Below are 13,034 nucleotides of genomic sequence, written 5' to 3'. Positions count from 1 at the left end.
GGACGACTTAAGAAGCGCAGCTGAGAGTCGCGTGTGGAGACGAATGGATTGGGTTCAGGTTCAGTCAGTCCTTATAAGCCCTTCCAAGTTAGTTTATGCTGGCTAGCTGGCAACAACAGCGGCATGGCGCTAGTTACAACTTGTGAAAGTAAGTGATGTTAATTTTGATGGGCGAGGGGAAAATAACTTTGTAGCCTATTGCTCACCATCTCCAATTTTTTCCATGCCACTTAATTTTATTTCGATTAGGATAGCATCGTACACCATAAATAACTTTTAATAGTTATAGTTATAACCAATCATATCGAGTGGTTCCCATGATGAATTGACGGCTGGAGGCTGGAGACTCCAAGGCTGGAGACTTTCTTCAGCAAAGATGGCTGACAAAAGTACTAGGATGGAAGCAAATGTAAGTGATTATAACGTCGTAACGAATCATGCAAAAAATGTACAGTTGACAGGAATATGGTGGTTAATGTAGAGACAAACAAGTATTCATCTTTTTTATCATAAAGTTAATTTACCAAAATTGCGATTTAGCAAGCTAGCTGACTAGCTTTGTTGGTGTTGTGACATGAGTATGAAATTGTAATTCTGATTGTTTAATGTTTTAGGGACTCAAGAAACAACCAGCAAACCAGGCTGTCATCTTGTGAAACAGTGGATGTAAAGAATCTAGCTAGCTAATGTCACGATCGTTGTTGTAAGAATCGGACCAAAATGCAGCGTAGTTTGGGTTCATCATCTTTTATTATGAGAACCGGCACAAAAACAATAAAGAGCAAAGAAACGAACGTGCAGCTTTGTCGTGCTCAAAGGCAACAATACAAAAACAAGATCCCACAACCAAAAGGTGGGAAACAGCTGCCTAAGTATGATCCCCAATCAGAGACAACGATAGACAGCTTTCTCTGATTGGGAACCATACCAGGCCAACCTAGAAATAAAGAAACTAGAATGCCCACCCTAGTCACACCCCGACCTAACCCAAAATAGAGAATAAAGGATCTCTAAGGTCAGGGCGTGACAGTACCCCCCCCCCCCCAAAGGTGCGGACTCCGGCCGCAAAACCTGACTCTATAGGCGAGGGTCCGTGTGGGCATATAGCCTCGGCGGCGGCTCGACCCCGCTCCGCTCGCGGATCCGCACGCTTCGGTAGCGACTCTGGTGCAGGGATCGTCGCCTGAAGCTCCGGACCATGGATTGTAGCCGGAGACTCCGGACTGGGAACCCTCGCAGGAGGCTCTGGACTGGGAATCCTCGCAGGAGGCTCTGGACTAGGAACCCTCGCTGGAGGCTCCGGACTGGGAACCCTCGCAGGAGGCTCCGGACTAGGAACCCTCGCAGGTCGCATCCATTGATACAGAACAAAAAGACTGAGCGACTGGGCCACGTCTCTGGCAACCGAACCGATAGAACGAACGACAGGCCAGCTTGGGTAGTAACCCTAGATTTGTGTCAGGACTATATCTTGTGAAAGGATGAAATAGTATGAATACATTAATCAGTATAATGTTTTTAATGAAAATATGTCAATCATTATTTGAATATGTTGGTAACCCGTTGTATAAAAGTGATAATGCCTTGAAACCAGTGTTTGGAGGATATATTGGTATAGTTTGCCGGCCCTCGACTTCATCTCGGGCCTAACAACACCTGTGCAAATATATCCTCCGAACACTGGCTTCTCGGGCATTATCACTTAACTAGAACCAACCCGCTCCATCCACTCAATGCGTAATGAATGATGCACGAACCACACAAAATAGGTGACTCATGTGGAGTTAGTTGCTCGTGTTTGCCAGATGCATTGAGGTCAAATGACAACATTTCATGGTAGCCCTTTAGCATCTATAAAGGGTTTGTAAAGGATCTTTAGGCCTATATATAAAATGAAATGTTAACATTTCATTAAGAAATACTTTAAAACACAATAATAATAGGCCTAATGTGATCTGATTTCACTGTTTTCATAAGATTCAGAAGAGTTAGGCCCCAATGACCCCAAAAAAGTTTTAATGTCAGCCAACCATGACTGAATATTCCGGGTAAGTAAACAGATATGATCAGAGTTGAGAAATTGTCATTTTTACATGTACAGGTCCAGCGCTGTACAGTTACATGTAATCTGATTACAAAAAAAATGTAACTACATTTACATTACATTTAAGTCATTTAGCAGACGCTCTTATCCAGAGCGACTTACAAATTGGTGCATTCACCTTATGATATCCAGTGGAACAACCACTTTACAATAGTGCATCTAACTCTTTTAAGGGGGGGGGGGGTTAGAAGGATTACTTTATCCTATCCTAGGTATTCCTTAAAGAGGTGGGGTTTCAGGTGTCTCCGGAAGGTGGTGATTGACTCCGCTGACCTGGCGTCGTGAGGGAGTTTGTTCCACCATTGGGGTGCCAGAGCAGCGAACAGTTTTGACTGGGCTGAGCGGGAACTGTACTTCCTCAGAGGTAGGGAGGCGAGCAGGCCAGAGGTGGATGAACGCAGTGCCCTTGTTTGGGTGTAGGGCCTGATCAGAGCCTGAAGGTACGGAGGTGCCGTTCCCCTCACAGCTCCGTAGGCAAGCACCATGGTCTTGTAGCGGATGCGAGCTTCAACTGGAAGCCAGTGGAGAGAGCGGAGGAGCGGGGTGACGTGACTCTAATCAGTTACGTAACCAGCCAAAATAATAAAAACTTGAGAATTACTAATTGGATTATTTTTAAATAAATTAAAAAAATATACATTATGACAATTTTCTGTTTTCTCAATGACATTCAGTTCAGTATTGTAAAAAGGCGCAAGTTAAAGTTTGGTCTGACCAATGCCTCTTAAGGAGAAAGTAATCTGAAAATAACATAAAGTTAACAGATTATATTACTGAGTTGTGGTAATCCAAAAGTTACGTTACTGATTACAATTTTGAACAGGTAACTAGTAACTGTAACAGATTGTGTTTAGAAAGTAACCTACCCAACCCTGCAGGCCTATACCTTGCTTTTGAATAGTTACAAACTGAAAAACACATGGGTAAAAAGCTAAAACTTGGCATTGCACAATGATCATCCACCTTGCAGATTGTAACTGTAATTGCAGACTCCTAGTGGATTTAATCTTTGCCAGATGAATAGAAACACTGCCCCAATCAGGCTCCAACCACCACAACAACTCTTGAGTCATCGAGGCTGGCCGAAGAAGAGCCTTCATAGGAGTTTGTGTTTCACTTCCTCTTATGCTGCCCTATCTATCTCCATCATCATCACATATCAGATGTTAGGGCATGCTTGGTGGCAGAGAAAAACAAAAAGCCCCTTAAACCTGTCCAGACTTATCTATCTAGGTCTCTGGCTGTAACACAAATAAGACGCATAGAGGGGTGATTATTGCCTGAGATTATAATGTAAATTAAACGGCTACGGATAGAAAAGAGCAGATGCTCTAAGCTTTCCTCCCAAGACTAAGGCACTACTACTACTATTCCTGTAACATATTGTGTTTAGTTTACTATTCCACTTGAACACATTACCAAGAAAAGAGACACAGCACTGCTCTACTCTGTCCAGTGTCCACGGCTGCCATCATCATGTCCAAGCTCATCTGTGTGGCTCTCCTACTGGTCTTTCTGGTCTCCATTTGGTGCCACAACACAGGTGAATATGCAGAATACTATATGTGGGTTTACAATATAGGTGATATCAGCTTCATGTCATACTTGAACAGTGGTGTAAAGTACTTAAGTAAAAATACTTTAAAGTACAACTTAAGTAGTTTTTTTGGGTAGCTGTACTTTACAATTTATATTTTTGACAACTTTTACTTCACTACATTCCTAAAGAAAATAAGGTACTTTTTACTCCATACATTTTCCCTGACACCCAAAAGTATTAGTTATATTGTGAATGCTTAGCAGGACAGGAAAATGGTCCAATTCACGCACTTATCAGTAGAACATCCCTGGTCTTCCCTACTGCCTCTGATCTGGCGGACTCACGAAACACACATGCTTCATTTGTAAATGATATCTGAGTGTTGGAGTGTGCCCCTGGCTATCTGTTTTTTTTATTTAAATGGTGCTGTCTGATTTGCTTAATACAAGGAATTTGAAATTATTTAAACTTTTACTTTTTATACTTAAGTATATTTTAGCAATTCCATTTACTTTTGATACTTAAGTATATTTAAAACCAAATACTTTTAGACTTCTACTCAAGTAGTATTTTACTGTGTGACTTTCACTTTTACTTGAGTCATTTTCTATTAAAGTATCTTTTAGTTTTACTCAAGTATGACAATTGGGTATTTTTTCCAGCAGTGCACTTGAATTAAACAACAAAGTACTTCTTGTCTGCATATAGTCAATTCTGTACAGATAGATGTATCATGCCTGAACATTACTAGGTCAATGACTAAGATCTTTTACAGTTAAATGTACCTTTTGAATGGACTGGTGTTTTCTGAAGGGTTGCTCAGTAATGAACTGTTGCAGTAGTTCAACATTCATGACAAAATGGGACCAATGATTAAGTTAACTCTTCCTCCACTCTGTGTATAGTCTCTTCTACCAAATGGTCTGTGAGGGACGTGCTCCGTAAGTGTCGGTGCAAAGGTGAGCATGCCTATTTAGTAAGTGCTGTAAATGATAAATGCCAATGGTAATAGATTCATTGTATTTGTTGACTATAAAGCACTTACTGTAAGTTAACACCACTGCCTAATTAAAAACTTGAACTCAAACTTAAACGTAATTCTCTACAGTCTCCTACAAAGGTTATCATCATCATCATCCTCACTTGCATACCTATGATGACTTATTGAATATGCTATGAATATAAAGAGATGTGTGTAATTTAGAACTGTGGATGTCATTCTCTCTCCAGTTCTTCCCAATGGGAGAGAGATCTGCCGCAAGCCACTCTTTCCCCAAATCCCTGAGGAGACAAAGCAACTGATTAAATGCTTTTGCAGGAAATATAACTTGTATAGTGAGTATACAGTGTGTGTGTGTGTGTGCAATTGTTTTTTGCTTTCTATAACTTTGTCTGACTGTCTGTCTGTCTGTCTGTCTGTCTGTCTTTGTAGAACTCAGTGCAAAGCTGAACTTGGAGACAAAGCAGGACTTGGAGAAATGTTATTTTATCTGGTCCAACCCCTTCTGAGGATGAGAGGGCAAGGAGTGAACAAATTATTTTAAATCATTGTTACACCAGCATAATCAGTCTTTTAAACATGTCAATCAAATAAATAAATGATTTTTCTATATTATCAATTCACATGTTGTGTTTATGTTCATTTTTGTGTATGTGTGTTGCGTGATAGTCATTGTGTGAAAACATAATCACAACTTATTCAATCATGTTTTGCATGCAGAGCCCCTATACCTAACAGGTGAGTGCTTACAGTAGGTTTCACATTGGCGGGTTGTCACACTCTAGAGCCCTTTTTATACCTGCCATTAACATGCGTCCTTCGTCCTGATCTTGACCTGGACTTGTCTGTTTAAACTTATGATTTGCATATTTTAATCGTCTACACCTGTATGAAAAAATTGGGCACAATCAGAATGTGGACAAGATCAACTAACTAAAAATAAACTAGGTTTACCTTTTTGTCTGTGGATTACTCGTCAGAGTAGAGAAATACACTATTTTGTATGACTCCAGGTCAAAATTCAGGTAAAATAATTACCCAATCTCCCAGGATATGTACATTAATGTTTAATGTGTGTTTTGACCTGCCCCCAAATTAATATAGTTGGTTCACAGTTGGTTCTGATATTTTAACATGCATGTCAGATTACACACTCACACCACTGCGCTTTGGCACTAGTTACATCTCTCTCTCTCTCTCTCTCTCTCGCTCTCTCTCTCTCTCAAATCATTGTTGCATAAACAGGCCTTCATGGTCAAATTGCTGTGAAGAAAGCACTACTAAAGGACACAAATATTAAGAAGAGATGTGCTTGGGCCAAGAAACACAAGCAATGGACATTAGAAAGGTGTAAATCTGTCCTTTGGTCAGACGAGTGATGGTGTGGGGGTGCTTTGCTGGTGACACTGTCAGTGATTTATTTAGAATTCAAGGCACACTTAACCAGCATGGTTACCACAGCATTCTGCAGTGAAACTCCATCCCATCTGGTTTGCGCTTAGTAGGACTATCATTTGTTTTTCAGCAGGACAATGACCCAACACACCTCCAGGCTGTGTAAGGGCTATTTTGCCAGGAAGGAGAGTGATGGAGTGCTGCATCAACTGTTGGAAAAGTATTTCTCATGAAGCTGGTTGAGAGAATGCCAAGAGTGTGCAAAGCTGTCATGAAGACAAAGGGTGGCTACTTTGAAGAATCTCAAATATAAGATATATTTTGATTTGTTTAACACTTTTTTGGTTACTACACAAATTCATAAATATCATATGATGCTGTACTTACTATAAAGTCAGACACCTTTGGTCATTCATAACACATACATAAAGGCTTAATGATGTAAATACACATTTATTAATACTAATTACTAATTACTAATAGCTAAAACAAAAAAACATTAAAGACATGTTTTAAACATACATTTCCTTTTATTTTTTTTATTTTTTTTAACAATACAAATACATGAAGTTTCAATGTCTTCAACCAGGATCTCAGCGATCACTGCCTCATTGCCTGCTGTCACGATCGTCATAATGAATGGACCAAGGCGCAGCGTGCGTAGAGTTCCACATATTTTAATAAATCAAAACTCACCAAACAAAACAAACAAGCACAAACGAAACGGAACGTTCTGGGCTGCTCACAGGCAGCTACACAAACACAAGATCCCACAAAGCACAAAGGGGAAATGGCTGCCTAAATATAATACCCAATCAGAGACAACGATAAACAGCTGCCTCTGATTGGGAAACATACCAAGCCAACATAGGTGGTTAAACACCTAGATAACCCCCCCTAGTCATTGTCACGCCCCAACCACCATAGAGAATAAACAGCTCTCTATGGTCAGGGCGTGACACCTGCGTCACCTGCAGGGGCTATTCGATGCATTAATTTTTCTGGGAAGTTAGGAACCAATATACACAGGCAGTTAGGAAAGCAAAGGCTAGCTTTTTCAAGTAGAAATTTGCATCCTGTAGCACAAATTCCAAAAGGTTCTGGGACACTGTAAAGTCATGGAGAATAAGAGCACCTCCTCCCAGCTTCCCACTGCACTGAGGCTAGGAAACAGCCTTTTCTACGGCTGGCCGTGCTTTCCACCTGGCTACCCCTATCCCGGTCAACAGCCCTACGCCCCCCACAGCCGGGCTAGACAATCTGGACCCTCTCTTTCTAAAATTATCCGCCGAAATTGTTGCAACCCCTATTACTAGCCTGTTCAACTTCTCTTTCGTATCGTCTGAGATCACCAAAGATTGGAAAGCTGCCGCGGTCATCCCTCCATCAAAGGGGGAGACACTCTAGACCCAAACTGCTACAGACCTATATCTATCCTACCCTGCCTTTCTAAGGTCTTCGAAAGCCAAGTTAACAAACAGATCACCGACCATTTAGAATCTCACCGTACCTTCTCCGCTATGCAATCTGGTTTCCGAGCTGGTCATGGGTGCACCTCAGCCACAATCAAGGTCGTAAACGATATCATAACCGCCATTGATAAGAGACAATACTGTGCAGCTGTATTCATCGACCTGGCCAAGGCTTTCAACTCTGTCAATCACCACATTCTTATCGGCAGACTTTGTTTCTCAAATGACTGCCTCGCCTGGTTCACCAATTACTTCTCAGACTGAGTTAAGTGTGTCAAATCGGAGGGCCTGTTGTCCGGACCTCTGGCAGTCTCTATGGGGGTGCCACAGGGTTCAATCCTCGGGCCGACTCTTTTCTCTGTATACATCAATGATGTCGCTCTTGCTGCTGGTGATTCTCTGATCCACCTCTGCGCAGACGACACCATTTTGTATACATCTGGCCCTTCTTTGGACACTGTGTTGAACTTCTTATGGCTGCAGGAGCAGTATTGAGTAACCTGGAAAAAGGTGCCCATTTCAAACGGCCTCGTACTCAATTCTTGCTCATACAATATGCATATTATTATTACTATTGGATAGAAAACACTCTCTAGTTTCTAAAACCGTTTGAATTATTTCTCTAAGTGAAACAGAACTCATTCTGCAGCCCACTTCCTATCCGGAAGTGAGATTTCTGAACGCGAGGTCTCTGTTCAAGAGCTTGCCTATAAATGGGCATGACACTTAGGAGTATACATACACGTCACACACCTTCCCCTAGATGTCAAGAGGAAGTGAGAGCAGAAATGAGTTGATTATCTTGTTCTGAGGTGGAATACATCATCTTGGAATGAGGGGTCCGCCATTTTTTTTTTTTCGAAAGCGCGAAGTTGGACCTGGAATCGCCTTCTGGAAAGCTGTCGTTATGGGCGAATACAATCTCCGGCTTAGATTTTATTTGATACATGTCACAATATCATCCTAAAGTATGTTTTTTCAATATAGTTTTATTATATTATTGAAATTTATTCGGGACGTTAGGCGTGTTGCGTTGTTTGACTTTGTTCACGAAGGAGAGCTTAGCGCCGCATGGCCAGTGTGCTTGCTAATTCAAGAGGGAAAGAGGTCGTTCTGAATCCAAACAAAGACGGTTCTGGACAAAGGACCCCTTGTACAACATTCTGATGGAAGATCAACAAAGGTAGGACCCAATTTGGGATGCTATTTCATATATCTGTCGAACTGTGCTATCGCCACCTTTTTCCTTGAATCAATGCTGTTGTGTGTTAGCGATTGTAGTAAGCTAATATAACGCTATATTGTGTTTTCGCTGTAAAACACTTAAAAAATCGGAAATATTGGCTGTATTCACAAGATCTTTGTCTTTCATTTGCTATACACCATATATTTTTCAGAAATGTTTTATGATGAGTAATTAGGTATTTGACGTTGGTGTCTGTATTTACTCTGGCTACTCCCGTGCTATTTCTGACTGTAGCTGTGATGGTAGCAGTAATGTAAAACTGATTTATAGCTCAAATATGCACATTTTTCGAACAAAACATAGATTTATTGTATAACATGTTATAAGACTGTCATCTGATGAAGTTGTTTCTTGGTTAGTTTGGTTGGTTCTAGGTTAGTTAGGTTGGCTTTGTGCATGCTACCTGCATGCTACCTGTGCTGTGAAAAATGTCTGTCCTTTGTATTTGGTGGTGAGCTAACATAAATATACGTGGTGTTTTCGCTGTAAAACATTTTAAAAATCGGACATGTTGGCTGGATTCACAAGATGTTTATCTTTCAAATGCTGTATTGGACTTGTTAATGTGTGAAAGTTAAATATAAAAAAAAAAAAACATTTTTGAATTTCGCGCCCTGCACTTGAGCTGGATGTTGTCATAAGTGTACCGGTGTCGGGCTTGCAGCCTGAAGAAGTTAACTAACCTCCAGACGAGCTTCAATGCCATACAACTGTCCTTCCGTGGCCTCCAACTGCTCTTAAATGCAAGTAAAACTAAAAGCATGCTCTTCAACCGATCGCTTGCCCGCCCGTCTAGCATCACTACTCTGGACGGTTCTGACTTAGAATATGTGGACAACTACAAATATCTAGGTGTCTGGTTAGACTGTAAACTCTCCTTCCAGACTCACATTAAGCATGTCCAATCCAAAATTAAATATAGAATCGGCTTCCTATTTCGCAACAAAGCATCCTTCACTCATGCTGCCAAACATACCCTCGTAAAACTGACTATCCTACCGATCCTTGACTTCGGCGATGTCATTTACAAAATAGCCTCCAACACTCTACTCAGCAAATTGGATGCAGTCTATCACATTGCCATTCGTTTTGTCACCAAAGCCCCAAATACTACCCACCACTGCGACTTGTATGCTCTCGTTGGCTGGCCCTCGCTTCATATTCGTCGCCAAACCCACTGGCTCCAGGTCATCTATAAGTCTTTGCTAGGTAAAGCCCCGCCTTATCTCAGCTCACTGGTCACCATAGCAGCACCCACCCATAGCACGCGCTCCAGCAGGTATATTTCACTGGTCACCCCCAAAGCCAATTCCTCCTTCGGCTGCCTTTCCTTCCAGTTCTCTGCTGCCAATGACTGGAACGAATTGCAAAAATCACTGAAGCTGGAGACTCATATCTCCCCCACTAGCTTTAAGCACCAGCTGTCAGAGCAGCTTACAGATCACTGCACCTGTACATAGCTCATTTGTAAATAGCCCATCCAACTACCTCATCCCCATACTGTTTTTATTTTATTTTATTTTACTCCTTTGTACCACCGTATCTCTACTTGCACACTCATATTCTGCACATCTATCACTCCAGTGTTTAATTTCTATATTGTAATTATTTCACCACTATGGCCTATTTGTTGCCTTACCCCCCTTGTCCTACCTAATTTGCACACATTGTATATAGACTTTTTCTATCGTATTATTGACTGCATGTTTGTTTATTCCATATGTAACTCTGTGTTGTTGTTTGTGTCGCACTGCTTTGCTTTATCTTGGCCAGGTCGCAGTTGTAAATGAGAACTTGTTCTCAACTAGCCTACCTGGTTAAATAAAGGTGAAATAAATAAATACAAATCATTGAACAATACACAGGGCTGTGAATAGTGTAGCTTGTCGCTGAGCTGGTGGACGAATGGTTGTTGCCTCTCTTCCTGCTGGAGGAACTACAGTTAACTAAAGTTAAAGTAACAACAAAGAAAGTTAGCAGGTCTGTTGGGAAATGCCTTTGTCACACCATCTGGATAAGTGGATTTCTGTGCTGTGCCAGAAACTGTGAATGTGAAGATTGGAAACTCCATTCAATTCGTATTATTATATTCCTCTTTAATTTTCAAATCTCATGACATGACAATGAGACATGGCTGTATCTAGGGGGATTTATATTTAGCTGAGTCTGCTAGCTTGCACAATTTCGGCTAGCTAGCAATTGCTGTGAATTGACCAAAATTATTTGAAATAACAACTGAGGTAGTGTCACGACCGTCGTAACTTTGAGGAAGAGTGGACCAAGGCACAGCGTGAGAGAAATACATCTTCTTTTATTTTGAGAATACGAAACACGAAAAACGAACACTTTTACAAAACAAAACAACAAACGACCGTGAAGCTACAAATGTAAGTGCATACACAAGCTACAAACGTTAAACATAGACAATTACCCACAAAAGCCTACTGCCTATGGCTGCCTTAAATATGGCTCCCAATCAGAGACAATGAATGACAGCTGTCTCTGATTGAGAACCATTCAGGCAACCATAGACTTACCTAGACACCTACACTCAACACAAACCCATACACTCTCCCAAAACCCCCTATACCATACAACCACCCCAGACGAGACAACTATACACAAACATCCCCCCTGTCACACCCTCACCTAACCAAAATATTACAGAAAACAAAGATAACTAAGGCCAGGGCGTGACAGGTAGCTACAGTATATAATCTAACACTTAGCTACAATAAACTCATTTCAATTACAATAAATAAAGGCTAAACTTGTTTTTTGCTGTCCAGTGGCAGCAAAACTGGGCCATTTGATTTGCGAACACATCACATGATCAGCATCTCATCAGCAACACTAATAAAGTACTTCTGGGTCACAGAATAGTAGAAAAGTGTCAATAACCATTCATGATATATGAAAATTAATTCTCTAAACATGAACAATTATTCCTATTTGGGTTTTGGGTTTCACCTGTCTTTGTGCTTTGGGTTTTAAAACATGTTCCAAGTTCAAATCAATTCCACCAATGCAAACCACTGTATATGGAATACATATTGGCTTAGAGCAAGAACTATTCTGGGTGCTGTCACACCCTGATCGGTTTCACCTGTCTTTGTGCTTGTCTCCACCCCCTCCAGGTGTCACCTATCTTCCCCATTATCCCCTGTGTATGTATACCTGTGTTCTCTGTTTGTCTGTTGCCAGTTCGTCTTGTCTTGTCAGGTCTTACCAACATGTTTTTCTGTCTTCCTGCCTTTTCAAGTTTCTGTTTCCTAGTTTCCCCGGTTCTGACCATTCTGCCTGTCCTGACCCAGAGCCTGCCTGCCGTTCTGTACCTGCCTGACTCTGACCCGATTGTAAACCTCTGCCTGCCCTGACCCCGAGCCTGCCTGCTGTTCTGTACCTCATTGACAATGCCCTGGATTACGGACCTCTGCCTGCCCTGACCTGTCTTTTGCCTACGCCCTGTTTGGGTCAATAAACATCTGTGATTCTAGCTGTCTGCATCTGGGTCTTATCCTGAGTTCTGATAGTACGAACTGGCCATGACTGACCCAGCAGACTCAGACCAGCTCCACAATGCTGTCTCAGAGCAAGGAGCCACCATTGGAAGACACAAGGAGTTACTGCAATGCCTTATGGAGAGACTCCATACCCTGGTGGAACGACATGACCAGGCGTCCGATACATTACTGGAGCAATTCAAGAGATTCTCTACAAGGTAGCAAGCCACATCAGTAATGCCCCAGACTCTCAGCAACCCTGCCACCAGTGGCGCTTCTTCCCAGCCTACCCCAGTGTCTCGAGAACCCCGCTTCCCACCTCCAGAGCGTTACGCTGGAGATTCTGGAACCTGCCAGGCCTTTCTCTCCCTGTGCTCCCTCGTTTTTGAGCTATAGCCTTCTTTGTTCCACTCGGACCGCTCGAGGATAGCGTACATTATAACGCTGATGTCCGGGAGGGCACACGCCTGGGCTACGGCGGTATGGGAGCAACAGTCCGCCGTCTACCTCAGTATGCAGGAGTTTGTGGCGGAAGTACGGAAGGTGTTCGAGTCTCCATTGTCCAGGAGAGAGGCTGCTCGTAAAATGCTCTAGCTACGTCAAGATGCCGTAGTGTGGCAGACTATGCGGTGGATTTTCGCACATTGGTGGCTGAGAGTGCCTGGAACCCGGAAGCATTGTTCGACATGTTCTTTCACGGATTATCAGAGGTAATCAAAGATGAGCTCGCAGCCCGGGAGTAGCCCATGGACCTCGACTTCCTCATAGCCTTGA

At 42.1% G+C, this 13,034-nt stretch overlaps 1 long non-coding RNA gene across 1 annotated transcript; it reads left to right on the top strand.

Annotated features, from left to right (window-relative positions):
• Nucleotides 1-63: 63 nt before the first annotated feature.
• LOC139560972 (uncharacterized) lies at nucleotides 64-5,267 on the top strand. Its single transcript, XR_011672036.1, has 5 exons — nucleotides 64-409; nucleotides 615-3,647; nucleotides 4,550-4,603; nucleotides 4,875-4,979; nucleotides 5,077-5,267. It is a non-coding gene; the product is annotated as an uncharacterized lncRNA (long non-coding RNA).
• The last annotated feature ends 7,767 nt before the right edge of the window (nucleotides 5,268-13,034 follow it).

Source organism: Salvelinus alpinus, chromosome 31 (assembly GCF_045679555.1).
Source record: "Salvelinus alpinus chromosome 31, SLU_Salpinus.1, whole genome shotgun sequence".
NCBI lineage: Eukaryota > Metazoa > Chordata > Actinopteri > Salmoniformes > Salmonidae > Salvelinus > Salvelinus alpinus.
This window is presented reverse-complemented; position numbering and strand designations above follow the sequence as displayed.